This window comes from Rutidosis leptorrhynchoides, chromosome 1, assembly GCF_046630445.1.
Source record: "Rutidosis leptorrhynchoides isolate AG116_Rl617_1_P2 chromosome 1, CSIRO_AGI_Rlap_v1, whole genome shotgun sequence".
NCBI classification, from domain to species: Eukaryota; Viridiplantae; Streptophyta; class Magnoliopsida; order Asterales; family Asteraceae; genus Rutidosis; species Rutidosis leptorrhynchoides.
Window position 1 is genome coordinate 359783503 of NC_092333.1, and position 26616 is coordinate 359810118.

A 26616-nucleotide genomic window follows, 5' to 3' on the forward strand; every position below is an offset into this window, starting at 1 on the left:
AATATTTATCAACAATCATCAGTGTATACCTCTTCCCACTACAGCTGGCAACATTAACAGGATCCAAAGAATCCATATGAAGAAGGTGAAATGGATTCTCAATAGATGAAATCTGCTTTGACTTGAATGATGCATGGTGATGCTTTCCTTTTTCATAAATACGATACAATATGTCCTTAACATAAGACATGGTGGATAGCCCATACACTAAACTTTTACTTGAGATTTGTGAATATTTTTAAAGATGAGATGTGAGAGTCTCTTGTGTCATAATCATGTGATTTTGTCTGCTGCCTTCGAATAAAAACAAGTATCGTTTGTTGTGACTGACGTGTTCATCTCAATTTGATACATGTTCTCATGTCTTTTAGTTGTCAGCAGAGGCTTTCATGTCTTATAAAAAATAGTACCATTTTTCTTCTGAATAGAACTATCTTTCTTTTGTTAGTCAGTTGGCTTATGCTAAGTAAATTGTGTTTAAGCCTAACGACATATGCCACATTAGTAAATGTAACATTTTCATTTGTTAAAGTGCCAAAACCCTTTGTGTAACCCAAACAATTATCTCCATATGAAACAACTGGAGCATCTTTTTCTTGATAGTCCATCAGCAGGGACTTACATCCAGTCATATGTCGCAAATATCCACTGTCGAGATACTAAATTTTCTTGTTTTGAATGCCCTTCACAGTAGCTAGGAGATTAGTTCTTTTTGGGAACCTAACCGAGGATGGGTTCTGGAAGTGTAATGTTTTATGATCTCTTCCTTTCTGCTGGTCTAATTGAGGAGGCAGTAGCAGATGGGATTTAGGTTTGAGTACAGTGGTGGGATAGGTGAGATTTGCTACCACATTTGTAGTATTTCCTCACTTTTGGTCTTGGTGCCTGGTCATACACAGATCTGATGGGTGCCATAAGCTGTGGATGGCTTTGGGATACAGGCTGAATAATCTGATCTAGCTTGACAGTCATTATCTCAGTGATAGACAGACCAGCACATGAGTCCACAATCTGGTCCACTTTAGCTTTTCCCTTATGGGCAGCTTTCTTCCCGTAACCAGTACCATAATTAAGGTATACTGCTTTGCCTTTATCATTTGACAAGCCAGTGTGGGAAGTTACAGGATTTTTTACAGATACTGTTGACTAGTATGACTTTCATCAGCTGGCTCAACATTTGTGGAACTTGAACATGAAGGAGTAATAACCGATTTTAAGTTTTGTTTATTATTCTCGGTAATTTCCTTCTTGATTCTTCTTTCTTTTGGAATTATGTAGTAGATGCTTGAGAGGTCAGTAGTCTCATCAATTGAGGTACTAGCTTCTTTTGCTCTTACTTCATCCTCTAAAATATCTTTCATGGTAGGTGGTGGGGTATCAGTAGATCAAACTAACTTATATGTAAAGACCTTTTTACCATTAACTATCTTAGCAAAGGTATTTGGCAACATAGCATCAGAATCAGTTTCAAGTATAGGGTCCAAGAAAGTAACTTCAGCATGAGCAGCAGCAGCATAGTCACCAGCAAAGAAAGCCTCAACCTGGGCAGGCACTTGCTCATTAATGCACTTTGCTGTGCGTTAAGTAGATGTACACCAGGAGGCAACAACCCTTTTAAGGTCATTAAGTTGGTTCTAGACAACTGCTGCATCAGATTGAAGAGATCTTAAAGCATAATTTTGTTTTTCTAGTTTAGAAATTTCACCAATTAAGGTCTTAATTTCATCAGTTTTCTTTTAAGATTTTCATTTAAAGTTTTAATTTCAGTTTTGAAAAATTCTTAACGTTTGCTGCCTCTACATAAGTCAATTATCAGATAGTCAAACATTTCAGCTTTTTCATCATCGGTATAAGTTCAAAAGTTATCAACCTTTTACAGCATTTCATATTTCCATTGAGGTGAATCTTTTTTCAAATCAGCTTCCCTCATATCAGCCAAAAATGTACTACCACTTTCTTTCGCATGAAACTCCTCAACCTCTCTGGCCATCAAACACAGCTTTTTACCAGAAGCATAACCAGCATAATCTTCATCAGTTTCACTATCAGAAGATGAGGATGAGCTAGTTTCATCCCAATAATGATGCTCAGCAACTAGCAATTTTCCTGGTTTCTTCTCCTTCTTCTCAACCTTTGAGTTCTCCTTCATCTGGGCCTTCATAGCTTTGTACTTGTTCGTGTACTTTTTAGCTTTTGAAAAAGAGTTAGCATGTGTGGAAGGTTTTCTAGACATGCATTCAGATGAAAAGTGCCCCACCTTCTTACAATGTAACACTCAGATTTGGGGCCCTTGACAGACTTACTTCCATACCTAGCACTTGGTTTCCTGCTCACTTTGTATGGCTTACTAGTCCTACTACGGTTGAATTTCTTGAACTGCCGAGCTAGTAAACCCATCCCCTCACCAAACCCTTCATCATCATCATCATCATCACTGCTTTCCTCTGACCATGTACCACTATCCTCATCATCTTCAGCTGCCTCTTCTTCTGCTATCAGCTTTTGAACCAGTAAAGCTTTTTGAGCTTTCTTTTTAGCAGCAGAAACAAGAGCAGTATCATCTGAAATGCCCCGTTCATATCGATTATAAACGTTACATAATAATTGATTTCATTGCGAGGTATTTGACCTCTAAATGATACCTTTTACAAACAATGCATTCGTTTTTAAAAGACAAACTTTCATTACATCGAAAGTTGACAGGCATGCATACCATTTCATAATATATCTAAACTATCAATGACTTAATAATAATCTTGTTGAACTCAACGACTCGAATGCAATGTCTTTTGAAATATGTCATGAATGACTCCCAGTAATATCTCTAAAATGAGCAAATGCACAGCGGAATATTTCTTTAATACCTGAGAATAAACATGCTTTCAAGTGTCAAACAAAAGGTTGGTGAGTTCATTAGTTTATCGTAATCAATCATTTCCATAATTTTAATAGACCACAAGATTTCATATTTTCATTTCTCATAAACATTATGCATGCATATAGCCATCTGTATAAAAATCATTCATATGGATTGAACACCTGGTAACCGACATTAACCATAATGCATAGAATATCCCCACAGACATCGACGTCTGTATAATAATAATTTCAAAGTACTAAAGCCATCCATAGACATGAATGGGGGGTTGTTAGGCCTAATAGATCTATCTTTAGGATTCGCGTCAATTAGAGGTCATTTCCCTAATTCTTAGGTTACCAGACTTGAAGGGCGATATTCGATTTCGATTTCTCCAACCATAGAATGTAATTTTCGAGTACTTGCATCTATTTCGTCAAACATTTATAAAACAGCGCATGTATTCTCAGTCCCAAAAATATATATTGCAAAAGCATTTAAAAAGGGAGCAAATGAAACTCACTATACTGTATTTTGTAGTAAAAATACATATGACGTCATTTAACAAATGTAGGGTTGGCCTCAGATTCACGAACCTATATTAATCATATATATTCATATGTTGGTCAATATCTGTCGAACCCTTTAGGTCAAGTTATAGTGTATTACAATCCTAATGCTCGAGATCGATATGCAAAAGTCAACAAAAGTCCACTTGACCCAAAATGACCTCTAAAATATATATACATGTTTATTATATAACTTAAATATAGTCATTTAATATATTTAAATATATTTATCAGATTTTATTAGAGTAAATAATATAAGTCATTTTATTAATAAATGAAAATTTATATTAAAATTTATATATGATATAAATATACTTTTATATATCTCAAGTACTAAAATTTATACAGTTCATTCAATATCATAAAAATATAGTGGTATGTATTATTAATGTAATTATATTACGTGTGATAAAAATATCTTTGTAATACATGTTTATTTAATAAAATAATATTGATAATAATAATAATAAGTAAAACTTGTATTATTTTGTAATAATATTAATTATTATTATTCTACTAATAATAATAACAATATTTATATTTACTAATGATGATATTAATTATGATAAAATGATAATTCTAATCATGATAATTTTAATAATAATGATACTTTTTAATATTAACTGTAATAATAATAATATTTTATAAAAATAATAATTCTATTCAAAATGATAATTTTTAATAATAATAATACTAAAATGATACTAAAAATGATATCTTATAATAACAATGATATTTCTATTAAAAATGATAATTTTAATAGAATGATAGTTTTAATATTAATGATACTTTTAATAATAATAATAATGATAAAAATAATGAAAACGATATTTTTATTTAAATCAGTATCTTAAAATATTTTAATTTCATCATTTATTATAATGTATTAATGATAAAATTTATGTTAATATATAGTAAAAATATATTTTTATATAGTAAGTATTATAATTTGTATAATGTTCACATAATATCTTTTTAATACTAAAAATGTAGTGATATATATCATAAATATATATTTGTATCAAGTATTTATTTGATTAAATAATATAATAATAATAATAATAATAATAATAATAATATAATAATAATAATAATAATATAATAATAATAATAATAATAATAATAAATATGAACCAAAAGTTGTATTATTTTATAATAATAATAATAATATTAATTATTTTAATAATAATAATAATAACAATATTGATATTTACTAATGATAATAATAATTTTGATAACAAATAATAATCTTTTGTTGTAATACTAATGTCATAATAATATTACTAATAATGATAAAAATAATGAAAACGATATTTTAATCTAATTCATAATCTTAAAAATATTTTAACTGAATCATGATACTTATACTCATTATTTCCTAATCGACTTGTTTAATAGCTTTTAGTCCTCTTTTATATCGTATTCATAATAATGATAATAATAGTAATCATAATAATTAGATGATACTAATATTAGTTTTAATGATAATGATATTAATAAGTATTATAATAATATTAATGATAATACTAATAATTATAATAATAATAATAATAATAATAATAATAATAATAATAATAATAATAATAATAATAATAATAATAATAATAATAATAATAATAATAATAATAATAATAATAATAATAATAATAATAATAATAATAATAATAATAATGATAATATTAATAATAACCTTAATGATAATAACGATAGTAATAACAATAACAATAATAATACTTATATTAATAATGATAACGATATTAATAATAATAATAATAATAATAATAATAATAATAATAATAATAATAATAATAATAATAATAATAATAATAATAATAATTAAATAATAATAATAACGACGATAATAACGACGATAGTAATAATAATAATCATTTTAATAATAATAATACTAAAATTAATAATAATTCAGTTGATCATATCTTTTAATCCGTTCATCGAAACCATAAGCTTTCTAAATGAAACGTTATTAATTTTTCGCCAACTTTCCAACGACATGCATATCATATACCTTATCTTAGTTGCATATGTATTAAATTCATGATTTATCATAAACTATTTAATGATGAAACTAAGCATACAAACATGCTTAATCATATATACTCGAGCACTAGTCAGGGATACACTATTAATATATAAAAGATAAGATATGAATGCTCACGTATCAATATTGTGATTCAATATTGCAGGAAAGTAGGTAGACGCAACGAAAATGATAAACGTTAGGTTGACCTCACGAGCAATACCCTCGAACAATACCCATAACCTCCATAGCTATAACCCATAATTTCCTTAGCTCTATCCCGTTTGAAAACTTATTTTGATATCGTTTGAACATAACTCTGTCGTAGTATTTTATGTATACTAATAATATCTTGATATAATACTAAGTAAATATATATATGTAAATCGATTGAGAAAGTTTAGAGAAATATATTTTCAAGTTACTATGAAATAATGAAACCTATTGAATTCAATTTATAATAGATTTTTGAATTATTAAAGTATGAATTATTAAAGTGAATTATTAAAGTTAACATAAAGTAAAAGTAAAGTAAAGGTAAAGTTAAAGTATAGTAAAAGTATAAAACTATGTACGTATAATACGCGTATAAAAATATATAATATTAATTTAAATCGTTATATATATTTAATAAAATAATATATAAATATCGTTATCTTTATCATACTGGTTAAGTAATGAGTTGTCAAAAGTGGTTCTAGATATTTATAAAAGTTATATACATTTTAATAATAAAGTTCTTTTTAAACTGAAAACATTTTTCTACGTTTGAAACTAAATCAATTAAATATGATAATTTTGTTTTCCAAAACTAAATATATTTAAGAATCATTTTGTTAAAAGGTTAAAATAATGGAAATCGTTATATCATAAAACGTTTAGAAAAGTAGAATTATATATATTCATAATATGTTTCAAGTTTTTAAATTACAGTCTGTTGGTGAAGCATGGGATAAAGTCCAAAGGTTAAATAAACGTATGAAATCATCTTAATGAAAAATGTCGAGTTACTTAACTTGTCGATATCCATCATCTAAGTTATTTACACTCCACGTTCTTACTTTCATATTAAATAAAATGAAAGTTAACATAGTTATCTTATCAAGGTCACGAGGAAAATATTATAAAACATGAATTGGAAATTAAACAGGAATTTCCACTAACCCTTGTCTAGTTCCCGTTAATTGACACATTTGTTCTTACTTATAAATCACTTTAACATTTTTCGAATATTGTCAAAAATAATAGATTTCTTAAATCACAGTGGACCTCATAACATAGACCCGTAATCATATCACAATGTATCTGATAATTCAATCATTTGATATTATCTTTTAATTCTGTCGATAAATATATTAAACATATATTGAAACAAATACGTTTATGTAAAGTATTATTCATCTAATACTTTATTAACATTTTCAATTAATATAACTATATTATATATACATATCTATATACACATAAATGTTCGTGAATCGTCGAGCACAGTCAAAGGGTGATTGTTTACATGAATATAATTCCAAAACTTTCGAGACTCAACATTATAGACTTTGCTTATCGTGTCGGAAACATATAATGATCAAGTTTAAATTTGGTCGGAAATTTCCGGGTTGTCACAGTACCTACCCGTTAAAGAAATTTTGTCCCGAAATTTGATTGGGATGGTCATGGCTGACAATAAGTATGTTTTCATGACGCATACAAGCTAGAATTTTTAGTTTTATCATCAGCGAGTAATTTGGATAAAACAATTTGTTTATGTGAAGTGTGCGAGTGAAGTTATCACAAAAGAGTGAAATGAGAAGGGTAAAGTTTCATCATATCTTTTGACGTAGATAGGGTTGATTTCTAGAATTTAAGGGATTTGGAGAAAATCTTTGTAATAAAATTTGATTCTTCAGTAATTAAGGAAAATTAGGATCTTCTTTGGTTAAATGTGATAATCTGTCTCGAGTGTTCTGTCGGATATTTTTCTATAAATCCACCCCCATTCGTTTCCTTATTTCCATAACTCACACCTTCTATTCTTTCTTCCGTAATCCATATTTTAAAGCATCCATCAATATGCTTCATCCAGTTCTGATTCTTGATATACTCCTAACTTTCATATCTATCTTTCTTCTTTTTCATCTGCCGCCAGAGGAATCTACTCACTTCTGCTATACTCTTGGTTTTATAGTGTTTTTAGTTCTCCCGTGTCTTTACGTTGCAAAACTTATTGATATACACGGTTTGTAATTTATGCGTTGTCGTCGGGATTTATATCTTTCCTTATTTTTCGTAGTCTCTGCTCTTGTCTTTCTACAATCATTGACATCCACGGTTAATGCTCTCTCTTATTTGCGACAATTTATACTCCCATTTCTATTTCAGAACTTCATGCTCTGTTTTCTTTTCTATCCATTAAGCACAGCAAGTAATGGTCCAGAATTCGTAGATATGAAATTTCGAATGAATATGGCTAATGTTCTAAGAGAGAGATTGTAATAGCACGATCCTGATTGGTTAAATTACCAGAAATCACGGGAAAAGATAGAACTATCAAGAAATATGTTCTTGATATAATTGGAGATCAAGTAGAATGCAAGAGTCGTGTAACATGGCACATGATGACAGTATGGTCTGTAAATCATCATGTTTCATTAGAAACTCAGCATGACTTATTGTAATATAATCACGTTGATCAAGTGTCATTATATTATACTAACTCATACTTCAGTTCCCAATATTTCTTCAAAAACATTCATATTTTAAATTCAAATTTTTCATAATTTAGAAACTAAAACAGTTTCTTTTATGATATACCATAGATAGCGTGAAGAATTGAAAAATTTTAGATAAGAATAGTTATGAAAATATCTTCAGAAATATCGAGGATACTTATAATGAAAGATATGATGATATCTTAAAATTTCTAACGTCGATGGATGATGATGAAGATTTATCCATAAGGTTTAGAGTCAGGAGAAAGGTATTCGTTAATGACTTCAGCAGACACTGAATCATTTGGATTCTTTGAAGGAAGGTTTTGTCTTTGTGATTTGTCCACAGCCTCCTTCATGGTTTGCTTAATCCGTTTTCCAGTTCCAAACCTTCTCTTTTTCTGAGCTTTGGCAACACACTATTCTTTATCATCAAACTTTTGGCTGTTAAGGTCGTTTACAGTTTTTGCTGCTTCATCAGCATTTTTCAAAATTTCAAGAACTAGTTCGCAGTTTAAGGTGTTTTTCAGAAACTACACATTCGAAGTATGTAAGTCTAGAAGATAGACGTTATATGCATATATATAACTGTTGGCGTTGAATTGCTGCGAAATTCAAGAATAATGATTCAAGCTTTTTAGTATGGCAACTATCGTTACAATATGCAGATGAGTACATGATAGGGTTTCAATGAATAAGTATAGTGATTTTTCGGAGAGGCTTAAGTCAAAGGGTAATGAAGTTGTTGATACGTTTACTGTTAATATGGTGGAATGTAAAAGGTTCCCCGGTAATGATGGCGAAAGGGCAACGTATATATTGAGGTTATAATAAGACTGTTTCGACTGAAAAGTCGAAGTTGACTTGCTGGAGCTGTGACAGAATTTGCTACTTTGAAAAGGGATCGCAAAGTTATTTTTGGTAATAAATGCCAAAGGATCTTATGCATATATGTGTTAAACTTTTACTTAGGTTCCAAGTATCCTCTAGGTGCATATATTCTTCGTATGTATCATGTGATTGGTTCATCCTCTCGATTGTTCCTTAGTTGAGGTGTTTTCAAGAATCATGAAGGGTTTGAACGTAGATTGTAATTGTCAATATACATGTGATGTTCTTGGAATTTTGAATGATGCAATTATTTTTTCTGGGTTCTATGAATAAAAGTGATGTTCTAGCACAGTTTTGAATTCAAAGTATATCTTTGAAAGATGTAGAAATCTAAGAGTGATGATACCGGTTATATCTCGAATTGAATTCTGAGATTTCAAAACCAGAATATGTAATTGGATTTGAATGAGTATGGTTGTTTTGATTTCTATAAAAGGGTATATTGTTGTGAAAGTAGGGAGTATAGTGGATGATTTGCTGAATCAGAATCTAAGAATGTAATATATTAATTGTGAATTTATATATCTTTCGGGTATTACCTACCAGTTAAAAGTTCCACAAGTAATCTTTTGTACGAGAGAATTTTATTACAATTTTTATGAAAATATTAATATGTATATTTTCTTCAAATGTAATACAGATTTAATGAGTTAATATCATATTAAGCTCATTTGATTTTTAGCTGGAACTAGAAATGAATAATCTCTAAAACTTTAGAAATTTCATAATCTTCGTGGATTATCACTTCGACGTAAATGAAATTATAAATTAATACTTCATTATTCATTTTTATTGATATTTACTCGGTGAATGATGGTGGTGCTTGTGGGATTCTTGTAAACTTCGCAAGGTACGAATGATGTTTCTAGAAAGTTTCGAGTACATCGAAGATGAAAGTGTAAAATCAAACATGTAATTGATTAATACACTTGATTTATTATGAATTGGAATTCATTGAGTTTGGAACATGGATTGTAGTTAACAATGTTTAAGTCGTTAACGAAGGATGTACATCATTGCATATTAGTAATATGAATTAACCAAGTAGTATCTACCTTTATTCAATTCATTCATAATAGTTTAATATGAAAAGATATACTATGGTTTCCAAAATTTATATATATATAAGATATACATATAAATTCTTCAGTGGAAAGGAGTTAATACTTCATAATTAGTTGATACAATATGCTCATTGTTGATTTGTGATGATGTTTGCGGTGATTATGGATCTGGTTGAACTCGTGATGTTGTAGGTGCTACTGATGCTGAAGATGCTGACGGTACAGTTGATGCTGCTGTTAAAACAAGTCTAGTTTTTAATTCACGCTCCATTCTTGTCAGGGTTTCAATTCTCTGTTATTTCTATCCATTCATCTGATTTGCGATTTGAATAAATAATATCTAAGACTTTTGAGATTACATAATCGCCGCAGAATGTTTCTCCAATGAAGTTATGAATCAATACTTCATCGTTTGTTGTTGTTGGTATTCCTTAGTATCTATAGGGCGTATGACATTGGTGCTTGTGGGACAGATTGTAAAGTTGAGGTTTACGACGTGGTTTTGGTTGGTGGTGGTAACGGTACTGTTGGCGTTGATGATGGTGATACTGTTGATGCAAGTGGTGCTGCTGGTGCTTGTAACCTTTGCACCATATTCTCTAAAGCTACTACCCGAGCGCGAAGCTCGTTGACTTCTTCTATTACACCAGGGTGGTTGTCGGTTCGGACGAGCTGATGAATAAGATCTAGAATCTGAGATAGTATATAATCATGACGAGATACTCTGGAAATGAGAGAGAAAATGGTATTTCGGATAGGTTCGCCGGTAAGTGCTTCAGGTTCATCGCCAAGAGGGAAATGTGGTGGATGGAAGGGATCACCTTCTTCTTGTCTCCAATGATTAAGTAGGCTACGCACCAATCCCCAATTCATCCAGAATAGATGATGGCTAATTGGTTGATCCATTCCGATCACACTGCTTTCAGAGCTCGAGTGAAACTCCATATCGGAATCCGAGGGACTTGAACTAGTTGAGGGGTTCATCTCGTACGATCAGTGAAATGAATTTTGATATGTAATAGATTATAGGATTTAGTTTGGTATTCTTCAATACATATTTTACATATGTATATATAATACCAAGATTCTATAAGTTACGGAGAAATTTTCGAAAGATGTCAGACAGGGTTTACTGTAATAGATATGTAAAGATATGAATTTGTCTATATACTATCTATGCAATGAATGCAGTAAGACGCGTCTAGACTTAAGATGATAAGCAATTTTAGACAAAAATGATAAGCAAAACTTTTGATATGCAGACACGGTCGAAGTCCAGACTCATTAATGCATCTTAATATCTATCGGTTAGACACACTAATGTAAGACCTGGTTCGCTAAGACCATCGCTCTAATACAAACTGAAATGCCCCGTTCATATCGATTATAAACGTTACATAATAATTGATTTCATTGCGAGGCATTTGAACTCTAAATGATACCTTTTACAAACATTGCATTCATTTTTAAAAGACAAACTTTCATTACATCGAAAATTGACAGGCATGCATACCATTTCATAATATATCCAAACTATCAATGACTTAATAATAATCTTGTTGAACTCAACGACTCGAATGCAACGTCTTTTAAAATATGTCTTGAATGTGTAGTGACCCGAACTTTTCCATGTTTATATATATTAAATAAAATTGATATTTATATGATTAAGTTTTTCCAACATGTTAAGCAATCAAACTTGTTAAGACGTGATTAATTGAAATAGGTTTCATATAGACAATTGACCACCCAAGTTGACCGGTGATTCACGAACGTTAAAACTTGTAAAAACTATATGATATCATATATATGGTTATATATATAGTTAACATGATATTTTGATAAGTAAAAATATCATTAAGTATATTACCAATGAACTACATATGTAAAAAAACAAGACTACTAACTTAATGATTTCGAAACGAGACATATATGTAACGATTATCGTTGTAACAACATTTAACTGTATATATATCATACTAAGATATATTAATATATCATAATATCATTATAATGTAATAATTTAACATCTCTTTAGATATAATAAACAATGGGTTAACAACATTTAACAAGATCGTTAACCTAAAGGTTTCAAAACAACACTTACATGTAATGACTAACGATGACTTAACGACTCAGTTAAAATGTATATACATGTAGTGTTTTAATATGTATTCATACAATTTTTAAAGACTTCAAGACACTTATCAAAATACTTTTACTTAACAAAAATGCTTATAATTACATCCACGTTCAGTTTCATCAACAATTCTACTCGTATGCACCCGTATTCGTACTCGTACAATACACAGCTTTTAGATGTATGTACTATTGGTATATACACTCCAATGATTAGCTCTTAGCAGCCCATTTGAGTCACCTAACACATGTGGGAACCATTATTTGGCAACTAGCATGAAATATCTCATAAAATTTCAAAAATATTAGTAATCATTCATGACTTATTTACATGTAAACAAAATTACACATCCTTTATATCTAATCCATATACCAACGACCAAAAATACCTAAAAACACTTTAATTCTTCAATTTTATTCATCTAATTGATCTCTCTCAAGTTCTATCTTCAATTTCTAAGTGTTCTTCATAAATTCTATAAGTTCTAGTTTCATAAAATCAAGAATACTTCAAAGTTTGCTAGCTTACTTTCAATCTTCTAAAGTGATCATTCAACCTCAAGAAATCTTTCTTATTTACAGTAAGATATCTTTCTAATATAAGGTAATACTCATATTCAAACTTTGTTTCAATTTCTATAACTTTAACAATCTTATTTCGAGTGGAAATCTTACTTGAACTTGTTTTCGTGTCATGATTTTGCTTCAAGAACTTTCAAGCCATCCAAGGATCCTTTGAAGCTAGATCTACTTTTCTCATTTCCAGTAGGTTTATCCACAAAATTTGAGGTAGTAATGATGTTCATAACATCATTCAATTCATATATATATAACTACCTTATTCGAAGGTTTAAACTTGAAATCACTAGAACATAGTTTAGTTAATTCTAAACTTGTTCGCAAACAAAAGTTAATCCTTCTAATTTGACTTTAAAATCAACTAAACATATGTTCTATATCTATATGATATGCCAACTTAATGATTTAAAACCGGAAACCACGAAAAACACCTTAAAACCGGATATACGCCGTCGTAGTAACACCGCGGGCTGTTTTGGGTTAGTTAATTAAAAACTATGATAAACTTTGATTTAAAAGTTTTTATTCTGGGAAAATGATTTTTCGTATGAACATGAAACTATATCCAAAAATCATGGTTAAACTCAAAGTGGAAGTATGTTTTTCAAAATGGTCATCAAGACGTCGTTCTTTCGACTAAAATGACTACCTCTTACAAAAATGACTTGTAACTTATATTTCTGACTATAAACCTATACTTTTTTTGTTTAGATTCATAAAATAGAGTTTAATATGAAACCATAGCAATTTGATTCACTCAAAACGGATTTAAAACGAAGAAGTTATGGGTAAAACAAGATTGGATATTTTTTGATTGTTGTTGCTACGGGAAATATTGTAACAATTCTATACAAATCATATCCTAGCTAACTTGCATTGTATTATACATGTATTCTAATATATTATGTAATCTTGGGATACCATAAACACCTATGCAAATGTTTTGACATATCATATTGACCCATATATATATATTATTTGGAACAACCATAGACACTCTATATGCAGTAATGTTGGAGTTAGCTATACAGGGTTGAGGTTGATTCCAAAAATATATATACTTTGAGTTGAGAACTAGCCTGAGACGTGTATACACAGGGTCGTGGATTGGGTCAAGATAATATATATCAATTTATTTTCTGTACATCTAACTATGGACAACTAGTTGTAGGTTACTAACGAGGACAGCTGACTTAATAAACTAAAGACATTAAAACGTATTAAAAATGTTGTAAATATATTTTGAACATACTTTGATATATATGTACATATTTGTTATAGGTTCGTGAATCGACCAGTGGCCAAGTCTTACTTCCCGATGAAGTAAAAATCTGTGAAAGTGAGTTATAGTCCCACTTTTAAAATCTAATATTTTGGGATGAGAATACATGCAAATTTATAAATGTTTTACGAAATAGACACAAGTAAACGAAACTACTTTATATGGGTGAATGATCGAAGCCGAATATGCCCCTTTTTAGCTTTGTAGCCTAAGAATTTGGGAACAGACCCCTCAAATTGACGCGAATCCTAAAGATAGATCTATCGGGCCAAACAAGCCCCATTCTGGAATTTGGAATGTTTAGTACTTCGAAATTATCATGTTCGATGGGTGTCCCGGAATGATGGGGATATTCTATATGCATCTTGTTAATGTCGGTTACCAGGTGTTCACCGTATGAATACTTTTTATCTCTATGTATGGGATGTATTGAAATATGAAATCTTGTGGTCTATTATTTCGATTGATAAATATATAGGTTAAACCTATAACTCACCAACATTTTTGTTGACGTTTAAAGCATGTTTATTCTCAGGTGATTATTAAGAGCTTCCGCTGTTGCATACTAAAATAAGGACAAGATTTGGAGTCCATGCTTGTATGATATTATGTAAAAACTGCATTCAAGAAACTTAGTTTTGATGTAATATATTCTTATTGTAAACCATTATGTAATGGTCGTGTGTAACCGATATATTTTAGATTATCATTATTTGATAATCTACGTAATGCTTTTTAAACCTTTATAGATAAAATAAAGGTTATGGTTGTTTTAAAAATGAATGCAGTCTTTGAAAAACGTCTCATATAGAGGTCAAAACCTCGCAACGAAATCAATTAATATGGAACGTTTATAATCAATATGAACGGGACATTTCAGTTGGTATCAGAGCTTTGGTCTTAGAGAACCAGAAATTTGCATTAGTGTGTCTTATCGAGTTTGTTAGGATACATTAGTGAGTCTGGACTTCGTACGTGTTTTCTTTAAAAAAAAAACGATTGCTTAACATTTTTTGTTGGAAACTATATATTATTAACATGTAAATATTATGTGATATATTAATCTCTTAACGTGTTTGATATTATGTGATAGATGTCTATCTCTTGTACAAATTCCATCGACTCACCTAATAATAATGAAGAGTCGATATACTTTGGGAAGATTCACAAATTCCCGAAGAGGAACCGGAAGAAGAGGAACCGGAAGAAGAGGAACCAGAAGAAGAAGAGGTTCCGGAGGAAGAAATATTGATACCTATAGTAAATCGATTAAATAAAAGAAAATCCTCAACCAGCGGACCAAAGTTAAAAATGGTCAATAGTGTTTCCGCCGAGGAAGCAAAATATTGGGAAGATTACCAATTTTCCGATGAATCGGATCCCGATGAGGATTCCGATGATGTTATAGAAATTACCTCGACTCAATTTAATATGGCAAAAGAAAATAATAAGGGAAAAGGTATAAAAATAGAGAAACCTGATTCCAACCCCGATGAACTTTATATGTATCGACAATGTTCGTATTTCCTAAATTGTAAAAATAACCCGGGAACCTCTAAATCACCAGGTTTTTCTAAACCATTGTGGAAAACGACGGCTCGTATTAGAGGAACATCATATATCCCTAGAAAATTAGGAAAACGAACCAAGTCCGAAGAAGAAGAAACCAGTGATTCAGATTAGAGGGTTGTAATCATGTTGTGTATTATATGTATTGTAGTGTGCTTGTACTTTTATGTTCTATGTAAAAATTGCTTGTATTGTTTGTTAATTATTTTTTTTTGAATCTAATCCTTGTCTATTTTACAGTATAAAAACACAAAATGGACGTTAAGGATAGACAACCAAAAATTTTAGAAGACCTACCAGGAGATATGATTGATAAAATCTTGTCTAGAGTCGGGCAGAATTCATCAGCACAATTTGTAACAACCCTGATTTTTCCGTTAACCTTCAGTTAGTTTATTTAACGGCCATTATTTAACTTTTATACGTTTACGTGTATTAAATGCGTACTTGATCTTCGGAGGGTTTTAATAATTGATATGGGTTGATATTAATTCAAATAAATATTTCGGATAATGAAATACGATAAAACGATACGATTTTGATAAAAGCTTTTTGAGCAAAGAAACGCTCGAGTTTATTTTAATAATTAATTTTATTAATTATTAACTTTTTAAAATATTTAATTTATTGGGTATTTAATAAATTAGACAATTGGTTGCGTTTAACGATCGAGTTAGCGTTCCGGGCCTTCGGTACGACTAAACGGCACTTAAAACGGACCACGATTACACGGGATTGCAAAACGAGAGCCCGGGAACACTCCCATGGGGCCCATCGGCCGAAACACCCTCCCCACCCCTTTTATGTCTAAAACTTGTAACTTTAGGGACTTATGTGCAATTTAGGATAACTAGGGATGATATAAATAGAAGTAATAAACCTAATTAGGATTAAGAACATAAGAACGCAGCTTTTTCTTCTCTCCTTCTCCCTCCCATCGTCGACCATATCACCACCACCATACCATCAATTTTTGATTTTTAGATTAAACCTTGAACACGAAAGTTGTAATTCCCGATCTCCTCTACGCGTTAGTGTATTTAATTTAGCGATCAAAGGTATAATTTCATAAACCCTAAATCTTAAAAATCTAATTTTCATGTGACTTTCATAGTTATGTTGTCAATTGCTCAAGTCTATACGCGTACGTGTTAATTGTAATCGTTATTTTGATTGTTTGATGCGCTAGGGTTTAAAAATGAATTTGTATTTGTTTGATCAGAAAAATTAAGTTTTTCAAATGTTAATTATTATGTTATAATCAGATTCCTTACGAAAAACTATTGAGTTTAGGCTTTGGATTCGCTTGATTTCGTTTCCGTATGATTAAGTTATGTCGATTTGAATTATCGCTGTGTTTTTGTTGCTTGATCAGAAATCTAGTATTTATAGACAATTAATTGATATGTGAGACTAATACCACTAAAAATATAATTTAAAAACACTTAAGTTAGACTAGGATATCATGTCGTTTGCTTATGTATAGCCCGAGATATGATAAAATTAGTGTAAATGTAGTTTTATACAGAACTTGCATGAAAATAACCTTATATGATAAAATGTGGAAACTTCTGTGATTAAAGCTTTGCATATTTGAAAAGTAGACAAAAATTACTTCATCTTTCATGTAGATATCATAGTTTAATTGTATCTAGATCTTCGGATAATCGTATGCGAATGTGACTAACAAAATGGGAATCGAATCTGTAAATTTAACACGGTTTTGTACTTTGTGAATTTTGTATATTGATTGAGCATGTATGATTCTGGAAAATGAAACTTAATATGATATGTGACTTATTTTTGGTTTGTGTAAATCTCTGAAACCTTATGCATTGGGCATAATAGAGCTATACTTTATGTGAATTCTGACTTGAACTGAACACTGAATGTTCAACTTGAACGAATAAACTGTACAAATTGGCTAAACAAAAGTGGCTAGATTTTTTATATGTGTTACTTTGATTTGTCCTTGAACTATGGCCACTAGTCTTGTATCAATTTCATGTTCCTAACTCCGGTTATAGCCAAAATGAAATCAGTGCGCGGTCAAAACTGACTTGGCAAACCCAAAATGTATCCCTTCTGATTCCTAACTTTTAAATGTCGTATGAGTCCCTGGCTGGACTTTTTGGAATTGATTTTAAGTCTAATTATGATCTGGAGTTTTTCATATTTACTTGAATTTTGTACTATGAGATAATGTGCTACGTATGCTACGTGTTCATAAATTTTGTGCATGACGATAAACTGAAATTGTGAGAATGATCATTCATGACCTAAAACGTATTGTTTGACTTAGGTTTGACATGTTGACCAATATTTGACATGAACCTACTGATGTTGACTTTAGTTGACTACTTTGACCAATTTTGACTTTCGGTTTGACTTCGGTTGACTTTGTTTGACTTGCCTGATATAGTTGACTTTTACTTTGAAATGCATCGAGTCGAGCAATAAGATAACGTACACTATGAAACAACACTTATATAAGATACATATATTGACCAACCTACATACGTATACTTAGATTACATTACTCGGGTCTAAACCGTACAAGTCATTTGTCTTTCATTCCGAGCTTATTCAAAGGTGATCCTACAGTCCCGCTTTTTACATGTTTTCAGGGTTGAGAATACACGCTGTTATAGTTACATTTTCAAATTACTTTATATTGACATGAGTACTACACATATGCATACTGAGTTTTGTTCAAAAAGCCTCTAGCTTGAATACTTTTAATACCATCGGTGTAAGCACAATTTAGATGGACGGATCCGTTAGGTTGAAAATCTCACCCACTATAAAAGCAGTGGTGCATTTATTTTGAACATTAAATACATTTGAACAAGTGTATAACATTTTAGGAGGTAAAGGCGGGTATAGTGGTTTCTATACTCAGGTTAATGCTAGTATTCAGGTGCTCGGTGTATGCAACGATAGAATCTCGTGGTCAAGGGAATTAAACTATTTTTCTGATAACTGTTTTTCAGACACTATACAACGATATTTAAACTGTGGTTTACGAGCAAATGAGATAAAACTTGACAGGGTGTTGTCTACAAATGATTGAAATTTGACATGGTAGTGTCAACAAACTTTTGAAACGAGAAACAGTGTTGTCTAAAAACTTTAACATTAAACTTTGGCGGTCTTTCACTAGTAAACGTTTTTGAAATGTTATTTCTTAAACATACTGTATTGTTTACCTAAAACCTGTAGATTCACTCAACATTATTGTTGACCCGTTTTGCGTGTTTTATTCTCAGGTATTAATTGCTTCCGCTGTAGAATATTGCTGTTACGTAGAAGTCAAGCCAAGCACTGGGACCAGAGTTAACATTCTGTTAAAGGGATTTGACGGGGTGTTACATTTGGTATCAGAGCTTTGGCTATAGGGAACTAGGATACATTAGTGTGTCTAACCGTAGGGCGCATTAGTGAAGTCTAGTCTATAGCTGTGTGTCTTGGATGACTTTTATACACCATACCTGCACTATTTGCTTCACAATGCTACATGTAGGGCTACACATTACACCACATACATATATGCCTTATACCATACAACATGGACTTGGACTAAATCAACTATATCACGAAACACATACATACACACGAAGCCAGATTTAACTAAATTAAGTTGACTATGCTATCTTGAACTTATGGAGTGATGTCGAATGGATATGTGTGATAGCGTAATGTAATGACTGGGATTACATTACGGTGACTCATATAAAAGTTCCAACATCGCAAAATAAGGAATTGGGAGCGAGTCCACTAGGTTACTTGGATAAACACCGTTGTGAACACAAACTATATAACCTTAAATATGAGTAGAGACTTTCACTGTACAAATTAATTGTTAATATAGCTTGTAAGTAACTTGTGATCTTGCCCCAACTCATCACTGTTCGACACTGTCTGTCACTACCAATCACTACTTCTCACTACTAGGACACTACTTGAACACACTCGTCATCTCATACCACTACTCAGTACTGTTTATCACTGATAACTACTACTCAACGCCGCCTCTCACTGCTAGTCACAACTGATCACTACTTCTCACTGCTTGTCATTACTAAACACTACTTACTACAACCCCTTACTACTTGCTACTACTCATTACTGCTTACTATTACTAAGTAATACTCGACACTACCAACAACTCCGCATTTTACTACTCGCTAACGTGCATCACAACTCATTTCTGATACGTCTTTGGAGGAGGAATTCCTGATAACCGCCCGCACAATACGTAGTAGATATTGTCCACTCGATTACCAACTTACCTATCATTCAGCTATCCGCCGTCCATGATTTTGTTTTCCAACACGATCCTACCGACTGAAGACCATTATGCCTTATTGGGTGCATTAGAGTACATATGCATATACTTATGATGTGAGCATGCTATCTAACAACTTATACATCACTACTATCATCACTGCTTATCATAACCCATCGCTACTTATTGCTAACGCCACCACTCATTGCTACTAGTAATACTACCCGTTACCATATCCCTCATCATTTTGTTTCAACATACTATTCTTAAGCGACAATCATTTTCATTATACCCACAAACATTACCAACCAACTTTGAACACATTGACGCGAACTACACTTCATCTGTTCCTGCGAGACACACCCGTCTAGGAGTTTGTACCAACCATTTTCGATTAAATATCAGATTTTGTTTGAGTTGCCATTACACCTTGTTCATTTTCATTTTCCGTGAAAATCATCACTTTCTCGCTCATCAACCATAATGTTTATATATGCTGTCAACACCGGTGCTGAGAGAAGCTTTAACGCTAGAGAAATTGGTCACAACGTTTATAAACCTGTACCTTCCTTAGACAACGTGTACTCTATAAAACTATTAAACTGGGAAGTTTTAACTTAGTGGTTGAAACAAACTGGTTATCTGACGATACAACCGAGGCAGCTACGACCAGAAGACTATTCGAATTTCTTTCACCGACGATAATAGTGTACGAAGAAGAGATCAGTACACCATCATGTTACACTAATTACTCGAAGGTCCAGAAGTACAGGAGATGAGAATGTCTCGCAATTCTGGAACATGTGAGTAAAGATGAGCCGACGGTTAGGAGACCCGAATATTTCCCAACTATTAGGGATTGCCCTGAGGTAACACGTCCACCCCACCGTGAATTTGAATTTCGGATTGATTTGGTGCCAGCAGCTGCACCCGTTACGCATACAATATACGGACTTACACCTTTAGAACTACAAGAGCTTCCCGTGGTGAAGAACATCAGAGTTGTAATGCCCTAATTTGTGACAGGTACTAGAAGGCAGGTCACATAGCCATGAATTTCTGAGCTGGAGCTCCAGTATTGTTTGTTAAGAAGAAGGATGGGTCGATGAGATTGTGTATCGACTACAGAGAATTGAACAAGTTGACAATCAAGAATCGGTATCTGCTACCGAGGATTGATGACTTATTTGATCAGTTGCAGGGATCCAGTTGTTATTCGAAGATTGATTTGAGATCCGAGTATCATCAATTGAGAGTCAAAGAAGCTGATGTCCTGAAGACAGCGTTTAGAACACGTTATGGGCATTATGAGTTTACAGTGAGGTCGTTTGGTTTGACAAACGCACCAGCAGTGTTCATGGACCTCATGAACTGTGTGTGTAAGCCATACCTAGATAAATTCGTCATTGTGTTCATTGATGATATATTGGTGTACTTCAAGAACAGAGAAGAGCACGAACAGCATCTACGCTCGATACTGACTATGCTTAGAGAAGAGCAGTTGTATGCAAATTTCTCTAAGTATGACTTTTGGTTACCAGAGGTACAATTTCTTGGTCATATTGTAGGGGCCAATGGAATACAGGTCGATCCAACAAAGATTGAGTCGGTTAAGAATTGGGAAACTCCAAAGACGCCAACGCAGATTAGGAAATTTTTGGGTCTAGCTGGTTACTACTGGAGATTCATTGAAGGATTCTCTAGGATCGCCCGACCATTAACCGCATTGACTCATAAGGGCAAGAAGTTTGAGTGGTCAGAACCGCAAGAGACTGCATTTCAGTTGTTGAAGGAGAAGTTAACAACTGCACCAGTATTGTCTCTACCCGAGGGAAGTGAATATTTTGTGGTTTATTGTGATGCCTCACGTCAAGGAATGGGTTGCGTGCGTATGCAATGAAACAAAGTTATTGATTATGGATCGTGTCAGTTAAAGATACACGAGCAGAACTACACTACGCACGACCTTGAGTTATGAGATGTTGTCTTTGCACTTAAAATGTGGAGACACTACATGTTTGGAACCAAGTTCACTATCTTCACCGACCATAAGAGTTTACAGCACATATTCGATCAGAAGCAACTTAACATGAGACAACGACATTGGATGGAACTACTTAACGATTATAACTGCGAACTTCAATACCATCCGGGCAAGGCGAATGTTGTGGCAGATGCCTTGAGCAGAAAGGAGCGAGAGAAACCTCTTAGGGTTAAAGTGCTTAACATAGTTGTCCGTACGAATCTCACATCATAAATCCACGAAGCATAACAAGAAGCCATGAAACAGTAGAATGTTGATGTTGAATTTCTCAAAGGGATGGATAAGAAGTTTGACATCAAGGAGGACGAAACACGGTACTTTGCTAATCGAATTTGGGTACCAAAGTTTGGTGGATTGAGAGAACTAGTGTTGGAGGAAGCACACAAGTCGAGATACTTAATTCATCCGGGACTAGATAAGATGTACCAAGATTTGAAGGCATTTTATTGGTGGTCGAACTTGAAAGCTGACATTGCCACTTATGTCGGGAAGTGCTTGACTTCCGCTAAAGTCAAGGCTGAGCATCAGAAGCCATCAGGATTACTGATTCAACCAGAGATTCCCCAGTGGAAGTGGGAAGAAATTTCCATGGACTTCATTACGAAACTGCCGAGAATGACGGGAGGTCACGATACTATTTGGGTTATCGTGGATCATCTCACTAAGTCTGCACACTTCCTACCGATAAGGGAAACTAATAAAATAGAAAAGCTAGCTCAGATTTACATTAAGGAAGTCGTCTCTAGGCATGGAGTGCCTATATCCATTATATCCGACCGCGATAGCAGATTTACTTCCAGGTTTTGGCAATCGTTACAAAAAGCAATGGGAACCCGTTTAGATATGAGTACAGCATATCATCCCCAGACGGATGGCCAGAACGAACGAACTATTCAGACTTTTGAGGACATGTTGATAGCATGTGTCATTGATTTCGGAAGTGGATGGGATAAGTATTTACCACTAGCTGAGTTCTCATACAATAACAGCTACCATGCGAGCATTAAGGCTGCACCTTTCGAGGCATTATACGGAAGGAAGTGTAGATCACCCGTTTGTTGGAGCGAGTTGGGAGATAGTCAGTTGACAGGTCCTGAGATTATTCAGGAGACAACTGAGAAAGTTCTACAGATTCAGGAACGACTGAGGACAGCTCAAAGTCATCAAAAGAGTTATGTCGATGTTAGATGGAAGGATATAGAGTTCCAAGTTGGAGACAAGGTTATGCTTAAGGTATCACCTTGGAAGGGTGTTGTACGATTTGGAAAACGAGGTAAACTGAGTCCTAGATATGTTAGACCATTTGAGATAACTGAAAGAGTTGGACCGGTAGCTTATAGATTGGAACTGCCACAAGCACTCAGCGGTATTCATGACGTTTTCCATGTATCCAATCTAAAGAAGTGCCTAGCCGATGATAATTTAATTATTCCTTTAGAGGAACTATGTATCGACGACAAACTTCATTTCGTTGAGGAACCTGTTGAAATCTTGGGCCGTGAGGTCAAACAGTTGAAGCAAAGTAGAATTCCTATCATTAAAGTTCGGTGGAACGCGAGAAGAGGACCAGAGTTCACGTGGGAGCGTGAAGACCAGATGAGGCTGAAGTATCCGCAATTGTTTCTCGAGGAAACTACTTCAGTGGACGATCACTAAAATTTCGGGACGAAATTTTCAATAACAGGTGGGTAATGTAACAACCCTGATTTTTCCGTTACTTTCGTTAACCTTCCGTTAGTTTATTTAACGGCGATTATTTAACTTTTATGCGTTTACGTGTATTAAATGCGTACTTGATCTTCGGAGGGTTTTAATAATTGATATGGGTTGATATTAATTCAAATAAATATTTCGGATAATGAAATACGATAAAACGATAAGATTTTGATAAAAGCATTTTGAGCAACGAAACGCTCGGGTTTATTTTAATAATTAATTTTATTAATTATTAACTTTTTAAAATATTTAATTTATTGAGTTTTTAATAAATTAGACAATTGGTTGCGTTTAACGATCGGGTTAGCGTTCCGAGCCTTCGGTACGACTAAACGGCACTTAAAACGGACCATGATTACACGAGATTGCAAAACGAGAGCCCGGGAACACTCCCATGGGGCCCATCGGCCGAAACCCCCTCCCCACCCATTTTATGTCTAAAACTTGTAACTTTAGGGACTTATGTGCAATTTAGGATAACTAGGGATGATATAAATAGAAGTAAAAAACCTAATTAGGATTAAGAACATAAGAACGCAGCTTTTTATTCCCTCCTTCTCCCTCCCATCGTTGACCATATCACCACCACCATACCATCAATTTTTGATTTTTAGATTAAACCTTGAACACGAAAGTTGTAATTCCCGATCTCCTCTACGCGTTGGTGTATTTAATTTAGCGATCAAAGGTATAATTGCATAAACCCTAAATCTTAAAAATCTGATTTTCATGTGAGTTTCATAGTTATGTTGTCAATTGCTCAAGTCTATACGCGTGCGTGTTAATTGTAATCGTTATTTTGATTGTTTGATGCGCTAGGGTTTAAAAATGAAGTTGTATTTGTTTGATCAGAAAAATTAAGTTTTTCAAATGTTAATTATTATGTTATAATCAGATTCCTTGCGAAAAACTATTGAGTTTAGGCTTTAGATTAAGTTATGTCGATTTGAATTATCGTTGTGTTTTTGTTGCTTGATCAGAAATCTGGTATTGATAGACAATGAATTGCCATGTGAGACTTATACCACTAAAAATATAATTTAAAAACACTCAATTTAGACTAGGATATCATGTCGTTTGCTTATGTATAGCCCAAGATATGCTAAAATTAGTGTAAATGTAGTTTTATACAGCACTTGCATGAAAATAACCTTATATGATAAAATGTGAAAACTTCTGTGATTAAAGATTTGCATATTTGAAAAGTAGACAAAAATTAATTCATCTTTCATGTAGATATCATAGGTTAATTGTATCTAGATCTTCGGATAATCGTATGCGAATGTGACTAACAAAAATGGGAATCGAATCTATAAATTGAACACGGTTTTGTACTTTGTGAATTTTTTATATTGATTGAGCATGTATGCTTCTGGAAAATGAAACTTAATATGATATGTGACTTATTGTTAGTTTGTGTCAATCTCTGAAACCTTATGCATTGGGCACAATAGAGCTATACTTTATGTGAATTCTGACTTGAACTGAAGACTGAATGTTCAACTTGCACGAATAAACTGTACAAATTGGCTAAACAAAAGTGGCTAGATTTTTTATATATGTTACTTTGATTTGTCCTAGAACTATGTCCACTGGTCTTGTATCAACTGCATGTTCCTAACTCCGGTTATAGCCAAAATGAAATCAGCGCGCGGTCAGAAACTGACTTGGCAAACCCCAAATGTATCCCTTCTGATTCCTGACTTTTAAATGTCGTATGAGTCCCTGGCCAGACTTTTTGGAATTGATTTTAAGTCTAATTATGATCTGGAGTTTTTCATATTTACTTAAATTTTGTACTATGATATAATGTGCTACGTATGCTACGTGTTCATAAATTTTGTGCATGACAATAAACTGAAATTGTGAGAATGATCATTCATGACCTAAAATGTATTGTTTGACTTAGGTTTGACATGTTGACCAATATTTGACATGAACCTACTGATGTTGACTTTAGTTGACTACTTTGACCAAGTTTGACTTTCTGTTTGACTTCGGTTGACTTTGTTTGACTTGCCTGATATAGTTGACTTTTACTTTAAAACGCGTCGAGTAGAGCAATAGGACAACGTACACTATGAAACAACACTTATATAATATACATATATTGACCAACCTACATACGTATACTTAGGTTACATTACTCGGGTCTAAACCGTACAAGTCATTTGTCTTTCATTCCGAGCTTATTCAAAGGTGAGCTTACAGTCCCGCTTTTTACATGTTTTCAGGGATGAGAATACACGCTGTTATAGTTACATTTTCAAATTACTTTATATTGACATGAGTACTACACATATGCATACTGAGTTTTATTCAAAAAGCCTCTAGCTTGAATACTTTTAATACCATCGGTGTAAGCACAATTTAGATGGACGGATCTGTTAGGTTGACAACCTCACCCACTATAAAAGCAGTGGTGCATTTATTTTGAACATTAAATACATTTGAACAAGTGTATAACATTTTAGGAGGTAAAGCCGGGTATAGTGGTTTCTATACTTGGGTTAATGCTAGTATTCAGGTGCTCGGTGTATGCAGCGATAGAATCTCGTGGTCAAGGGAATTAAACTATTTTTTTATAACTGTTTTTCAGACACTATACAACGATATTTAAACTGTGGTTTACGAGCAAATGAGATAAAACTTGACAGGGTGTTGTCTACAAATGATTGAAATTTGACATGGTAGTGTCAACAAACTTTTGAAACGAGAAACAGTGTTGTCTAAAAACTTTAACATTAAACTTTGGTGGTCTTTCACTGGTAAACGCTTTCGAAATGTTATTTCTTAAACATACTGTATTGTTTACCTAAAACCTGTAGATTCACTCAACATTATTGTTAACCCGTTTTGCGTGTTTTATTCTCAG